We start from the raw sequence: 14,756 nt of genomic DNA on the forward strand, positions 1-14,756 counted from the left end.
GGCAGACCCCCGACCCCTCTGCTCTCCAGGTCCTGCCACCTGGGGCAAGGCAGCTGTAGGAAGGAATTTAGCCCTCCTCTAGTCCCTGGTTTAAAAACACCAATTTAGGGACCAGAGAGATAATACAGTGGTTAGGGCACTAGTCGTGCATGTGGCTGACCCAGATTTGATCCCTGGCTTCCCATATGGTCTCCTGATTCTTGCCAGGAGTAACCGCTGAGCACAACTGGGTTCTCTGCACCCAGACTGGGAAGGTGAGGAAAAGCTTTGAGCGCAGTCTGGAAGGTAGCCAGAACAAGCAAGCTGAGGGCCTGGAAGCAGCATGGGGGGTGGGTGCTGGAGCAGAGTAGAGGGCAGAGGTCTGGGGCAGTCACTGCTGAGGAGGTGGGGGGGGTTGGGTGGCAGGTATGGGGCAACCCCAGAAAAGCTGAGCTCAGCAGGTGGTGAGGCATGAGGCTGGAGGGGGGGGGGAAGTTCTGCTCCCCAGGATCCCAAACCTGTCTCAGGACACAGCTCTAGCTTGGTTCTGAAATGCTGTTGTGGGCCTGCTGTGGACTCACGGGGCCTGGCCTGGACCTCATGGTAGCAGGGTCTGCTAAACAGGCCTATTTCTGGGCTGCTGGGGCTCCAGACTGCCTAGCCCTCCATCCAACTTGGTATGCTCCATCCCCACCCCCAGATGTCCTTGCAGACAGGAAGGAGGTGAATGGGCAGGTTGCCAGAGGGGCATCAGGTGGCATCCCGGCTGGGTGGACAGTCTTCCCTGATTAACGAAGAGGTGGGAAGCTGGAGGGAGATCTCCACTGGCATACCTTGGGGGTCTGCGCTAGCCTGGGTGGGCAGAAATGAGCCTCCCGTGGGTTTTGTGCCTCCTTTGCAGCCAGGCTCTGCACGATAATTTTGGTACCCAGGGGTTTGCCACCATCACCTGAGGCAGACTGAGGTGCCAAAGCTAGTGGGGGTGATACTATGTGCACCACTCAGTCACTCTTTGGCAGGTGACAGAGTCGGGCCTCGAACCCTGTCTGTTCAGCTGCAAAATCCAGGATTGTAGCTGCTGGGCTCTGTAGAATCAAGAGCATTGTATGTTTCTGCCTGACTGCAGGAGCCTGAGGGGCAGGGCCTGCTCTGTTCAGCTCTGTTCAGTCTGGCACTGGGCAGGCTCTACCTGTGCTCCACAAAGGCCAGCAGGAGGGGCCTGACCACTGGCACAGTGGCTAAGCAGAGGCCTCACACTGCCTCCTCTCCTCCATCCCCAGAAAATTGGCAAGAGAACTCTGGAGGTTCCAGGCTTCCAGGCAAAGGGTGGGTTCAAACTGGGGTGTGGGTGGCCTGAGGCCAGGCTGATGGGTAGGGCACTGCATTCCAGTGGTCCTGGGGCTCAGGTGCTAGGTGGGCATCAGGGCACAGGAGGAAGAGTGTTTCTGATGAGGCTCCTGGGCACAGACCCTTTGGGAGGGATCCTGAGGAAAATGGGCCAGAGTCTCTCACCCACAGCTCTTCTGGGCAACGGGGTCCACTCTGGGTCAGGAAAGGAATTACTCCTAGTCTAGGAGAAGGTTGGGGGTCAAAAGAGCTGGTAACACCCCTGACAGTGAATGTGCTGATCATACCCTTATGCGCCAGGTGCAGGGTCATCTCTGTCTCTTTTGACAGCTCCAGTTCTTAGATGGAACCTGGAAGAGGCTAAAATTGCAGAGTGAAGCAGGGGCCCAGCCCCGTGGGACTGTTTTCCTATGTTTTACATGCCTTTTTTTTTTTTTGGTTCCATGCCACTTTGTACAGACCCCCTGTGGCTTTTCTGCATGCCCCCAAGGTCTTTTTAGGCATCCTAGATGAAGGACCTGGTGTAAGATCTGATATCTGCCTTCTGCCTGGCCAAAGTCATCATTCCTGGGCCTGCTGGTGTCAGCACAGCTTCTTAGTGGGTGGCCTTGGGATCAGGGTCACTGACTTGCTTTGCTGGGGACTGGACACCCTTCCTCAGTGGGCCTGGTGGCTGGGAAAGATGAGTGAGCATGATTAGCCTCACATCTACAGGACCCTGACTGAAGCTGGGAGGGGGGGAAGGCTCAGGGTAGCTGGCACTGCCCAGGTGGCTGAGAACACTCAAGCCATGGTGGGTCACACTTGTCTACTCTCAGCCCTGCCCTGCAAAGCCCAGTATGACCTTGGCCCAGTCTTTACTCCCTGGGAGCCACAGTTTACTCATAAAAATTTTGGACTTGGGTGGCTGGAGAGATAGTACAAGGGTTAAGGCACCTGTCGTGCATGAGACTGACTCCCGTTCAATCCCTGGCAGCAAATGGTCTCACAAGCAGCACTGAGTGTGGCCCCAAACCCTCCTCCCCCAAAAATTGGGTTTGACCTCACAGCCTGCAAGGAGATGTGCAATGAGCAAGCTTGCAAGGCAGGGCAGCCTGACCCTCCACATGGGCTGCCGTGGTGCCATTCTTGGTCCCTGGCAGCCTCAGGAGAGAAGCAGGGCATGAAAGGGCCTGGAATCACACAGATATGAGTTCCGGTCTCGGCTGCAGCACCAAGATGCTGGGTGATCTGCCCGGCCCTTTGCTGCCTGGGCATCAGGTGTCTTATTTGGAAAGTGGGGCCAGAGCACAGGCCTCCTGCGAATGCTATGTGAAACTATGTGAAAAAGTGAAACTCCTTTCCAAGCTGCAATCCAGGCCTCAGGCACAACAAACTCAGCTAAGCAGCTTCCACCATTTACATTGTTGCTGGTATTGCTATTTATATTGGGAGCATATTGCTATTGCTTGAGCTGTTGGTCAAAATTTCCACTTCTGGGGAGTATTAGAGGGGGCAGGACACCTGCCTTGCACATGGCTGGCCTGGGTCTGATCCCTGACACTGCACATGGTTCCCCAATCACTGGCAGAGTGACCTGAGCACAGAGTCAGGAGTAAGCCCTGAACACAGCTGGGTGTGGCCCAAAACCCAAAAAAAAGGGAAAAGAAAAAAAATTCACTTTCTTGTCCTCACAAACTCATGGCTGGATTAGGTTTTCTGGTGGTTCCCGGATGAGGAGGGGAAGGTCATGTGGCCACTCTCTCTCCTCTGGCTGGGTGCTGTGCTGCTCTGCTGAGTGGCCCGTGGGGGTAGCTGCTCTGTGAATGGAGGCTCCTCTGCCATGCCCAAGCCCACCTGCAGTGTGAGTCAGAAACCTTGTGGGCTTCAGCCTTGACATCGGGGTCTTGGTTCAATAACACAGCCTAGATTATCCTGACATCATTATTCCTCAAATGTGATTCCCCAGCAGAACAATAAGCTATAAAGGAGACCTGGCAAAAAGAACTCATTTTTGCTGACTTACAGCCAGAGTTCCTTCTCTGAGATGCTCACTTGTGTTTTTTACCTTCTCTCTAATTATTATTATTATTTTTTAGTTTGTTTTTTCAGTTTTTAGGTCACAGCTGACAATGCTCAGGGATTACTCCTGGCTCTGGTGGTGATTGGGGAACCATATGGGATGCTGGGAATTGAACCTAGGCCGGCCACCGCGTGCAAAGCAAGAAATTTACCCACTGTACCATCGCTCCAGCACCGAAATTTGTTTAATTTATGCATTAATTCATTCTCCAGCAAATGTCTCTTGAGCCTCTGTTTCATAGGCCCCAGAGTATGTGGACAGTGGGAACTGAGACTGGTCTGCCCCACAGTCTCTGTGGTTCAGAGGATTTGTGCTGACCTCCCTGCGGGGCTTGAAGGTGGAAGGCATGGAGGGGTCAGTGAGCACTGGATGTGAGGAGTTGGGCGGTGGGATGAGCAGCCTTCAGGTCACTGGAGAAAAGGTGGAGAGGTGACAAGGCACTGGACAGTGGGTGTGACCAGCAGGAATGGGGGCCAGGTTACAGTAGGCTGGAGGGAGTCTTGGGTCATTGGCCCAAAGTTCTGGGCTGTATGAGGAGGTGGAATTCTGGATACAACGATTAGGCATGGGTGGAGGAGAGAGACCAGAGTGAGCAGCCAAGGGTTCGGGTGGGGGGGTCTGGACAGAGATCTAAGAAGGAAAATCTGAGCAGCCTATAAGGCCAGTGGTACTGGATAGCTTGGGGATGCAGTGGGCTAGACAGGGTGTTTGGCACAGCAACCACAGGAAGTGTGGGGCTCAGAGCAGGGTAGATGGCTGAGCCATATCTGGGGTGAGGGTTGATTGGGTGAACATTAGTTTTGTTTTTTTAGGTCATATCTCTCTGTGGTATTAATCCCAGATCAGGGGCTTTATCGATAGTACAGCGAAGGTGTTTGCCTTGTACGCGGCCAACCTGGGTTCAATCTTCAGCAACCCTTATAATTCCCTGAGCACTGCCAGTAGTAATCACTGAGTACAGAGCCAGGAGTAAGCACTGACAGGGGTCATCAAAAATAAACAAGACAAGGGGCTGGAGTGATAGCACAGCGGGTAGGGTGTTTGCCTTGCACGTGGCTGACCCGGGCTCAATTCCCAGCATCCCATATGATCCCCTGAGCACCGCCAGGGATAATTCCTGAGTGCAGAGCCAGGAGTGACCCCTGTGCATCGCCAGGTGTGACCTAAAAAGCAAAAGTAAAATAAAATAAAATAAACAAGACAAACAAGAAACAAACAGATCACCTGTATATAAGGCAAGTGCTCTATCCACTGTACTCTCTCTTTGGCCCTCAAGCCATCTTAAACATTTAATTTATTTTTGGTTTTTGAGTCACACCTGGTAGTTCTCAGGGTTTACTCCTGAGAACCAGGGAGTGGGGCTCCAGGGACTGTGTGTGGTGTCCAAGATTGAAAGCGGGGTATGCTGTGTGCAGGCAAGTATTTTTCCTGCTGTACTATCTCCAGCCCCTGTTTAGGTAAATGTTGAAGGGAAACAAGAAGTGCTGATGTGGGACTGGGTGTTCCTAAGCTGAGAGTAGGTGGGAGACACACTTCTTCCTGTGGGCTCAGGAGAAGGGCATCGCAGCGCGCGCACGCGCGCACACACACACACACACACACACAGGCTTTTATCTCATGTCCCTCCATTCACAGTACAGACCAGACAAAGGGCTGCCAAGTATATGGGGCCAAAGACTGTGACGCCTCTTCCTACACAGTTGTGTAAAGCACATAGCCTGTGGGAAGCTCCAGGGGCCCCTTGCCTGACCCCAGCTTTGGGGAAAGAGCTCACATAGCACCACAGGAGTAGAGGCTGAGCCACTGGTCCTTGGGTTCAACAGATCCTGCCCTAGGGAGCACTGTGCTCTTGGGAGGCCCCCAGAAGCTCTGAGAGTGTGATCAGTGCAACGAGAGAGAGAGCTGGGGGATGGGCTCCTTTTTTTCCTTTGGCTTTCTGGGTCACACCAGGCCATGCTCAGGGGTTACTCCTGGCTCTGCACTCAGGAATCTCTCCTGGCGGTGCTCAGGGGACCATATGGGATGCCAGGGATCGAGCCCAGGTCAGCCGTGTGCAAAGCAAATGCCCTCCCTGCTGTGCTATTGCTCTAGCCCTGGGAGGAGGGTTTTACACTGGGGAGTCCAGAGTAGGTGGCTGATGGGAAGGGCCTGAGGGAGGCCCTGGCAGGTGTCCAGCAGGCTCAGCGCCTGCTTTGCATGCCTGAGGCCAGCCCCCCATAGTCACTTACTACAGAGCACCACCCCAGAACCAAAAAAGAAGAAGGAAATCAGCATTGTGGCAGGTGAGCGAGCCTGGAGGGTCCATCTGGGGCAGGGCACTGTGGAGAGAGCAGTGGCCTCACAGAGGCCCCCGGGCAGATCACGCTGCCCAGCCTCTGGAGACAGAAGGGCCAGTGCGACAAGGCAGCAGAGAGGCCAGCGCTCCTGAGAGGCCCCCCCACCAGGCCAGCACTGGAAAGGGTGCAGAAGCAGGAGCCCCAGAACCCCCAAGTCCCCGAGAGGCCCATGCAGATGGGAGAGCAGAAGGTCATTGGAGTTGCTAAGTCTGACACACCCCGAGGCCCCGAGGGGCAGTGGGGGTCCCTGCCCACTAGTCCCCCATCCTCTGCACTTCCCTCCTGGGCCCTTGGCTATCTGGGCCGCTCCATGGGCATGTCCATGCGAAGACCCTGGACAGCCTTGAGGCCGCCCCCAGCTCAGCAAGGGTGGTGTCTTCTCTGGCTACACCGGGGCATGCCGGGGAGGGGGGCCAGACTCCTTTCCCCCAATTCTTGAGTCAGGAAGTCTTCGCCTTTCTGTGTGGGGCCTGACCTTGGCCAGCATTGGGTCCCCGTTTTGTGTTCCACGGGGGCCCCAGTCCAGCAGCTATGGGCCCCCGGGTGTCCATGCCCACATCTCAGGAATGCTCCCTGTGTCCTGGGTGCCCACTCCTTCCCCACACTCCCCCCCAGCACCCCAGAGGTTCCAGACATGTGAGGAGCACAGAGCCAGGGCTGTGAGTCTGGAGACCAAGTCCGGGCTGGGCCTCACGCCAGCTGACTGAGAGCCCAGGCTCCTCTGAACTCACTTGCAAGGCCACAAGGAAACACCCCAAACATTCCGGCAAGAGAAGCATTGGACCTGTGCTTCCTGCTCCGAGCACAAAGAGCCTGGTTTGTCTCAGTCCCGTGCAGGCCGTTTTTCCTTTAATTTTCTTTCTTTCTTTCTTTCTTTCTTTCTTTCTTTCTTTCTTTCTTTCTTTCTTTCTTTCTTTCTTTCTTTCTTTCTTTCTTTCTTCTTTCTTTCTTTCTTTCTTAGGGGTGGGGGTCACACCTTGCAGTGCCCAGGGCTTACTTCTGGCTCTGTGCTCAGAGATCACTCCTGGGATCTCGGGGGACTGTGTGTGGTGCCAGGAATGTAAACTGGGTCAGCTGCATGCAAGACAAGCCCCTACCCTCCGTACTGTGTCTCCAGCCTCTGCAGACTGTGTTTGCTGTCTGGTGGCCGAGAGGGCCAGGAACGCATTTAATTATTTATGGTCATACCCAACAAACTCAGGGGCTCTGTGCTTGGGGGCTTATTGTGGGGGTGGTTGGGGCCCATGTGGGGATCAAGCCAGGGGTCAGCTGCATGCAAGAGAAGCACCTGCAGCCCTGTATTAGCTTTTTTTAAAATTTTATTTTTGGGTCACTCTGGGCAATGCTCAGGGGTTACTCCTGGCTTTGCACTCAGGGGTTACTCCTGATGGTGCTCCGGGGACCATATGGAATGCTGTGGATCGGACCCAGGTTGGCCACATGCGAGGCAGATGCCCTCCCCGCTGTGCCGTCGCTCCAGCCCCAGGCCTGTATTACCTTTCAGGCCCTGGGCACCCCCTTTCTAGGCATGAGGACTGCGTGGGCAGATGGCTTCCATTCAGCTCACTCAGCAAAGGAGAGGATGCCTCAGCCTGGGGTTCTGTCCACGTGCTCCAACAACAAGCCAGGTCCACAGCTGTGAGCACACTGGGGCCTGAGAGAACAGGGTCCACGTTCCCGCAGCAGAGGCTGCTGAGATGAGGCTGTCATTGGACTAGTGAGAGTGGCTGGGGAGCCCCTGGGGACCGGGCCATGCAGTTGCTGGTTAGTGTGGCAGCTCATCTCCTCTTCAGATCCCTCCCTTTCCTGCCCCCACATGCCCACCACCTGACGTTATGTCACCTTTCATCTCCAGAGACCTGCCACCCGGACCTCTGGCACGAATGGCCACTGCTCTGCTGAGCCTGCTAGCTGCCCCTCTGTGGCTGCCCTCATGTGCAGACTGCAGTAGGGTGTCCCCACCCAGCCTGAAGCAGCTATTAGCACCCCAGCTCTCCTTCCTGCTTTTTGGGCCATTTGGGCTCTGAGCCTCATGCTGGCCCTAAGCTTACTGTGGGTTGGGCTGTGGTCTCCAGGCCTGATTCTGGGCTTTGGGGGGGGGGGGTGATGCCCTGCCTGTGCCCCAGGACCCCTGACACAGCCCCGAGGATATGTGTCAGGGTGTCTCTGCCAGCGAGGGCAGCCCCTGGGGTGTGGAAGGAAGTCAGCTCTCCCCAGGGCCAGGGGCACAGACAGCTTCATGATTTCAGCAGGAAATCCACTCCCCCCCTTACACACACACGCACACACACACACTCGCACACGCACACTCCTGGATGCTGGCCCATTGTGGGAGTACAGACACGTGCAGACATGCCCACACTGACACCTGCCCCTGTGGACATGTTCATGGATGCTCACCCTCCACCTCTAGAGGTTCCTTGGCCACACAGCCACGTGGCCACATTGGCCTCAAGACTCTGAGGACACCCAAGCACTTGCACACACCCGCCACCTTCCATTTGAGCTGGTGGCTGCAGTGGTAACCCAGAAACAAGCTTTTCCCAGAGGAACATGGGGCGCCAGGGGGGGCTTTAGCACAGAGCCAGTGTTTCAGGGAACAGCTGTCCCCGCCACTCCCACATGCCATACACACACACCTGCAACACACAGGCCTTTGCACATGTGCTATATGACCCCAACACCGGCCTGGCGACTCTGGGCTCCCGGAGGACCTTTTCTGGCAACAGCATGCAAACACGCCTGCACACACATGCACGCGCAGAGGTGCTCATGCAGGCACAGGCCCGGAAGCTCCGTCTCACTATTGGTGTGGGGTTCCCCTTCTTCCCCACAACGGGGCTGGGGTCCCCCAGAGCCCTCCGCAGGCCCAGCTGAGAGGCCTCTGCACTGCCAGGTGCCGGGGTGATGTTTGGGTGGCGCTGGCATCAGTGCGGGAGACTGGGGCTTCGGACAGGAGGCCCTGCTGACATGTGCCAGCCTGGCGCCTGCCTGGGTCCTGTCTCTGGCTCTGGCTCATCTGCTGAGTCCCTCTGCCCAGCTGCACCTGGCAGAAATGTCCCCTGTGCTTTCCATGGGCTTGCCCTTTCGTCACCTCAGAGGTGGGGACGCTGAGGCAGGGCAGTGGGGGGCCACCTTCCTCCTTGCCCCAGCTCCTCTGAGACAGACTCCTTGCAGGAATCATGCATCTAACAGCTGAGCTCCTGCAGGGTCATTCATCCCCCCCCCCAGAGGTCAAGGGTCTCACTCAGAGTCACACAGCACTCCTGACCGGAAGTAGGCAGACCTCCAGCTCTCCCTGAGAAGAGCTCCCTGTATTCCTGGAGGGGGTGGAGAGAGAGCTGGGGGAGGGGCAGGTCCAGGTTTGCATCATGCCTCCCCTCTCCCCCTCCCTGCTCCCTTCTCTCCTGCCATGGTTTGTTTGGAGAATGACTCACAGGAATGCAGCAAAATCCTGATGGATGGGAAGGCTGGGCCGCAGCACAGGGATCCTCCCCAAGTGGGGAGGGGGCCAAGGAGCTGCTCAGCAGGGGAGCCCTGCGTGCAGGTGGGGAGACTGAGGCCCTCCGAGAACTCAGGACACGCCTTTGTTGGCCTGATCAGGCCTGCACACGGCACACACACGCACAGGCCCGGTGGCAGCCCTCCCCCTGCCAGGCCCTCCCAGGCTCCCAGCTGAGCCCCACTGCTGGCACAGAAGGCGCGGGGCACACGGGCGGGCCCTGAGTGTGGCCACAGCAGGCCTTCTAGGGTGCCAGCAGTGTCCCTGAGTTATCCCAGCCCTCAGCGATGGCTGTTCCTCATTCATCCCTGTAACAGTCTCTCAGGGCCCCTCTGAAGGCTGGGCACTGCCAGGGCTGGGTAGCCAGGATGATGAGGGTGCCAACCCTCCTGCAAAGAGAAGCTTGTGTGGAGGTGAAGGGGACTTAGCCTGCACGTGGTGGGTAGGGCGGGCAGTCTTCAGAGACATACAGATGCAGGCTGGGGCCAACCTGGGGCTCAGCAGCTGCCGGGCTGAGGGGCGGGGCCTGGGAAGGTAACTTGATTTTTGTTTTTGGCTTTTTGGGTCACTCCTGGCCATGCTCAGGGGTTCCTCCTGGCTTTGCACTCAGGAATTACTCCTGGCGGTGCTGGGGGGACCATATGGGATGCCGGAGATTGAACCTGTGTCAGCCGCGTGCAAGGCCAATGCCCTCCCGCTGTGTTATCACTCTGGCCCTCGGTGGTACCTTTGGCTGATGCAGCAGGCATGACCAACTAAGCCAGGTGTAGGGTGTTGAGGGTCACTGGGGCTCCCAAGACAGGGAGCACTGTCAGAGAGCACTCACTTGACTCCAGAGGGAAGCCACTCTACCAGGTGCTGCAGCTGGTCCACCTCTGAGGACCCACGAGACAGTCTCTGCCCAGGACCCTGCCACCAGAGCTAGGATTCCTGCATGGGAAATGCCAAGTCTCGGGCACTGCGTCTCAGATGTCCCATGGGCGAGGAGCCCCAAATGCCCAGATCAGGGGTATGTTTTCAAAAGCTGGAGTTTAGGGCTGGAGCAATAGCACAGCAGGTAGGGCATTTCTCAGCATCCCATATGGTCCCCTGAGCACCGCCAGGAGTAAGTCCTGAGTGCAGAGCCAGGAGTAACCCCTGTGCATTGCCGCGTGTGACAAGCTGGAGTTTAGATTTATATGTGTGTTCAGTAAACAGAGGAGCTGTGGGGTTGAAAAGGCCCCCGTCCAGAGGTCAAGGCCACCAGTTCACAAGGCCTGTGCTGGAGAGGCCCTGGGGGGTTGTATTTGTTCCCCCTCGGAAACAGCCCCGATATCGAATATCCACACAGCTGCGGCTCTCTGCTCGACACACACAAGGGAACGAATGTTTGGAGAGGACAGAGAGCAGGGTGACGCCTTGAATGAGGCCAACCCCAGTTCAAATCCCTGCCACCACTATGGTTTCCCAAGTGCCACCTGGAGTGATCCCAGAGTGCAGAGCCAGGAGTAAATCCTGAGCACCCTGGGTGTGGCCCCCAAACAAACAACCTTCACACCCTCCCTTGAAAAAATCCCTACTAATTATACAAGAAATCAGAAAGCTAATATAATGGGGAGGCTCTTGCTGTCACACAGTCCAGGTTCTTTGATCCCAAGGGCCACATATGGTCCCCCAAGTCCCACCAGGAGTGAGCCCTGCACACAGCAGGGTGTGGTCCAAAACACTGAAATTTTAAAAAGAAATGGAGTGGTGGGAAATGGGCAGGTGGAAGAGGGTCTTCTAGGTAGAGGAGCAGCTCATGCAAAGGCTCGGGGGCAAACAGGCTGGCCGTGTCCAGTGAGGGTCCAGAGAGAGTGGGGGGTAAAAGGTAGCAGGGGCCACCTAGCACAGGGGAGTGAGGCTTTTGCCTGTATTGGGTTTCTCTCAGGTGGGAGACTGGGGGAGGGAGGGGTGTGATCTGCAGCCGGGATTACAGGCCCCTGGGGCTACAGGAAGGGCCTGTGGGCACAGCAGCCACCCCACCGTAGTCCATAAAGACATGAAGGAATGGCGGTGTGGGGGACTGGCCTGCTAATGTGTAAGGGTTCCTTCAGTTGGTTGCTGGTGTTTGGAGACCACACCCAGAGGTGCTCAGGGCTAACTCCTGGTGCTGTACTCAGGGATCACTCCTGGCAGGGCTTGGGATGGACGGGATCAAACCTGGTCTGCTGTGTGCAAGGCTGGTGCCCTACTCACTTATACTATCTCTGGCCCAAGTTACTGGTTCCTTTAGGGAGAAGGATGAACATATCAAATTAGATAGTGGTGCAATGAATACAGTGAACTCTGAGTATACCAAGTCATTGCTGTGTCCACTTGGAAGGGCAGTTTGAGAGTGTGTGAAAGGCATCTCAAGGCAACTCATTTTGCTTATTTTGTTTGGGGGCCACACTCATCAGTGTTCAGAGCTTTCCTGGCTCTGTGCTCAGGGGTCACTCCTGGAAGGACTCGAGGACCATATGAGGTGCAAGGGATTGAATCTGATTGGCTGTGTACAAGGCAGGGGCCCTACCCACTGTACTATCTCTTTGGCTCCCAACAAATAACTTTAGAGCTCACAAGGCTTCCTCAGTGAAAGGAAATTTTGACAGTAATTCTTGCAGAATGAAGAGAACTCTGAATTTCTTTCTCCAATGTTTTGTTTTGTGCTGTCTGGGGGTGATCCAGACAAGGTGCTAAGGAGACCTTGTGATGGGACCCGGGCTTGGCATGTGCTTCAGCCCTTCAGCTCTACACCCCCCTTTTCAATTTAAAAAGCCTTCCTCCCACCCTTCATTGTTGGGTCACATGCGCACCCAGCTGTGGTGCTCCCCGAGGGTCACGTCAGGCTGTGGTGCTCACACTCTCCTCCAGCTGCAGTGCTCCTGTGGTTTGTGTTCCTTCCATTGTGGGGCACCCCAAGTGCTCATGAGGGCTTGCACTCTTAGTCAAGGTGCTTGAGTGAGGGTCACTGGGGGTCACACGATGCTCACATCCCTATTTGCTCCAGGTCACACTTCCTGTCCGTGATGCTTCATGCATCTTTTTGGTTATGGCTGGTGTGGTTTGTACCCCTTCTTGTGGCACTTATGCACAGCTGGCTGTGGCATGGCAGGGTGTTTGGTGCTTGCGGCACCAGGAATCACAGACAGATCTGCTCACACTGTGCTCTACGTGAGGTACCAAGGACTGAACTTGGTACCAAATGCTGGCAAGGCCTGAGCTCTCGGCCCCTGCACCAGTTGTTTAGGCCCTTCTTTCAACTCTTGCATGCCTTTCAACTTAAAAAAATTCAAAGTAGCTGTTTCTCTCTGAAAAGTGCAAGCGCTCTGTGGCCGAGGGCTGGAGATGGGTCTGGTTCAGCGGGTGGGCCCTGGACCCCAGCAGGCTGAGCCCTGTGTGTTGCGGGGCAGGGGCTTTCGCAGGAGCATGAGGCTTTCTCAGGCCCAGCTGGAACATGGCCTCAGTAGAGCAATGGGACCAAAGCTCCCATCGGACCTTCCCTGAGTGCCCGCGCCTGTGTGGCACCCTCAGAGGCCACCTTTGCTGCGAGCAGGCCTCCAGCGGCAGGTCACTCAGCACCTCCCAGCTCCCTTGCTGCCTCCGCTTCTGGGCAGCTCTGCCTGCCTGCAAGCTCTTCCTTATATGGAGGTGAAATCTGTCTTCCTGTTGCCGCCCTCTCTGAGCCCCGCTTCGGAGTCTGCAGCTTAGGGGCTCCCAAGCCCTTCTCTGCTCCTCTGGGGGGGGGTTGTGAAAGGTTTTGGGGCCCAGGAGCCTGTGTGTGTATTGGAGGCGCCTCAGCACTGGGGGCCAAGTGTGACTGACTCTCATTCTCACAGCGCAACCAAGTAGCCCTAAGGAAACGTGCAGACCATCCCATGAAACCATGATTTGATCCTTCTCCCAGAGGCTATAAATGCACATTTCTCCATCCATCAGGCGGGAGCAACCATCAGAGCCTGCGTGCACCACGCCGACGTCATAGCAGGTCCCAGAGGACTTCACCTGCGCCCCACAAGCTCTGCTGTCCCTACAGTGAAGGGGAGCAGCTGCGAGACCCAGGTGTGGCTGGGAGTGATGTGGATTGTAGCAAGGCCACAGACCCTCTGCTACAGTGCTCACACACCTTGTCAGTTTGCCTGAGCCCAGGCTCCCCAAATTTGCTCTGATTGGTGCCTCACCCAGAGGCTGCATCCCAGGGTTCCCCTGGCCTCAGGTCAGGAGCTGTTTTGCTAAGTTTCAGAAGAGCTCCTGGCCCAGAAGGCTGCTTTCCAGCCCGCTCACAGCCACGTCATGAGGGGGCAGGCAGGGAGCAGCACCCTCTCAGTGTGGAGTTGAGCACAGATGGGGGGTGGGCCCAGGGTTATGGCCGAGCACTGGTCACATGCTTGCATGAGGGGACTGTGGAAGGTGGGCAGGAGGGGAGTCATGATGTCACCTGGTAGCTCCGCAGGCAGGGTTGAGGCCAGGGCTCCACACTACTCCCCCATGTGTGCCCTGTATGCTCCAGGCTGGTTCTGGCCCTCATAGGTGACTATTACCATGGGTTCATACGTTAGGCATGATCCAGGCCAACCACAAGTCACCTGACCCTGGGCCTCTCTGCCCCCAAGCCTGTTTCCCCTCTCTGCCTTTTCCTCACCGGGTTGCTGGAGCCTCCCTGAGGACTGCTTGGCAGAGTCAGCACCATCTCTGTGTGCCACCCCATGCCCATGGCACTGTCACCTGCATCTACTGGGGGATTTCAGGATTTAAGCCAAGAAGGAGAAAAAGCATGAGAACAGGAATCTACCCCTACCCCACCCCTCTCATACCTTGCAGTGGTGAGCTCCTACCCCACCCAGCAGTGCAGGGGGCTATTCCAGCTCTGGGCCTGAGGTCTCCCAGGCAGTGCCTGGGGTCGAACTAGGCCTCCTGCACACAAAGCCTGTGCTGGATCCCTGGACCCCTCTGGTCTCCCAGCCCTCATTTCTGATCAGTGGTTTTGTCTCCAGCATCTCAGAGGTGGTTTCTGCAGATCAGCGCTCCTGGGCAGGGCTTCCCTTCACATGGTTCCCAGCGCTGCTGCTCCGGACGCCGCCGGGCCCGGCCTCTGCTTCTGTCCTGTAGATGACTGGCTGAGGAGGGAGACTGAGTCTTCCTTAGCGCAGTGGGGGATTACCAAATCACACCCAAGGCCACGGTGTGGCACAGCCAGCCCAGAATCAGACAGCGCAAGGTCGGGGGGACCTCGGCCAGCTGGGACTGGAGACCAGGAAGGCCTGCAGCGGCATCGCTGTGCTGTGGGGTCCAGAGGGGGCGGAGGCGCACCAAGCTCCAAGCTGAGCCGGGGAGGGGCTGCAGGGTCCCTTGAGGAACAGTCACATGACCCTTAAATATCCACGAGCTCTGGGTCCCCTACCCTGGGGCTACCAGGAAATAAATAGTGTGCTTGGGTGGGGGGACCCCGTGTGTGGGGGTGCCATCCTAGGGGCATGCCTTTTTTCACATCTCCATGTCCTCATGTGAGCAGTGGAGGTTGACTTAGGTG

At 56.6% G+C, this 14,756-nt stretch overlaps 1 protein-coding gene and 1 non-coding gene across 2 annotated transcripts in view; one reads left to right on the plus strand and one right to left on the minus strand.

The window, feature by feature from the left end:
* RAI1 (retinoic acid induced 1) overlaps positions 1 to 14,756 on the plus strand; it is a 121,432-nt gene that overhangs the window by 19,271 nt on the left and 87,405 nt on the right. The window lies entirely within an intron of this gene.
* Positions 5,004 to 5,128, minus strand: LOC129404701 (small nucleolar RNA SNORA51). The gene has a single exon (XR_008630068.1). It is a non-coding gene; the product is annotated as a small nucleolar RNA SNORA51 (small nucleolar RNA).

Source organism: Sorex araneus, chromosome 4 (assembly GCF_027595985.1).
Source record: "Sorex araneus isolate mSorAra2 chromosome 4, mSorAra2.pri, whole genome shotgun sequence".
Taxonomy (NCBI): Eukaryota; Metazoa; Chordata; class Mammalia; order Eulipotyphla; family Soricidae; genus Sorex; species Sorex araneus.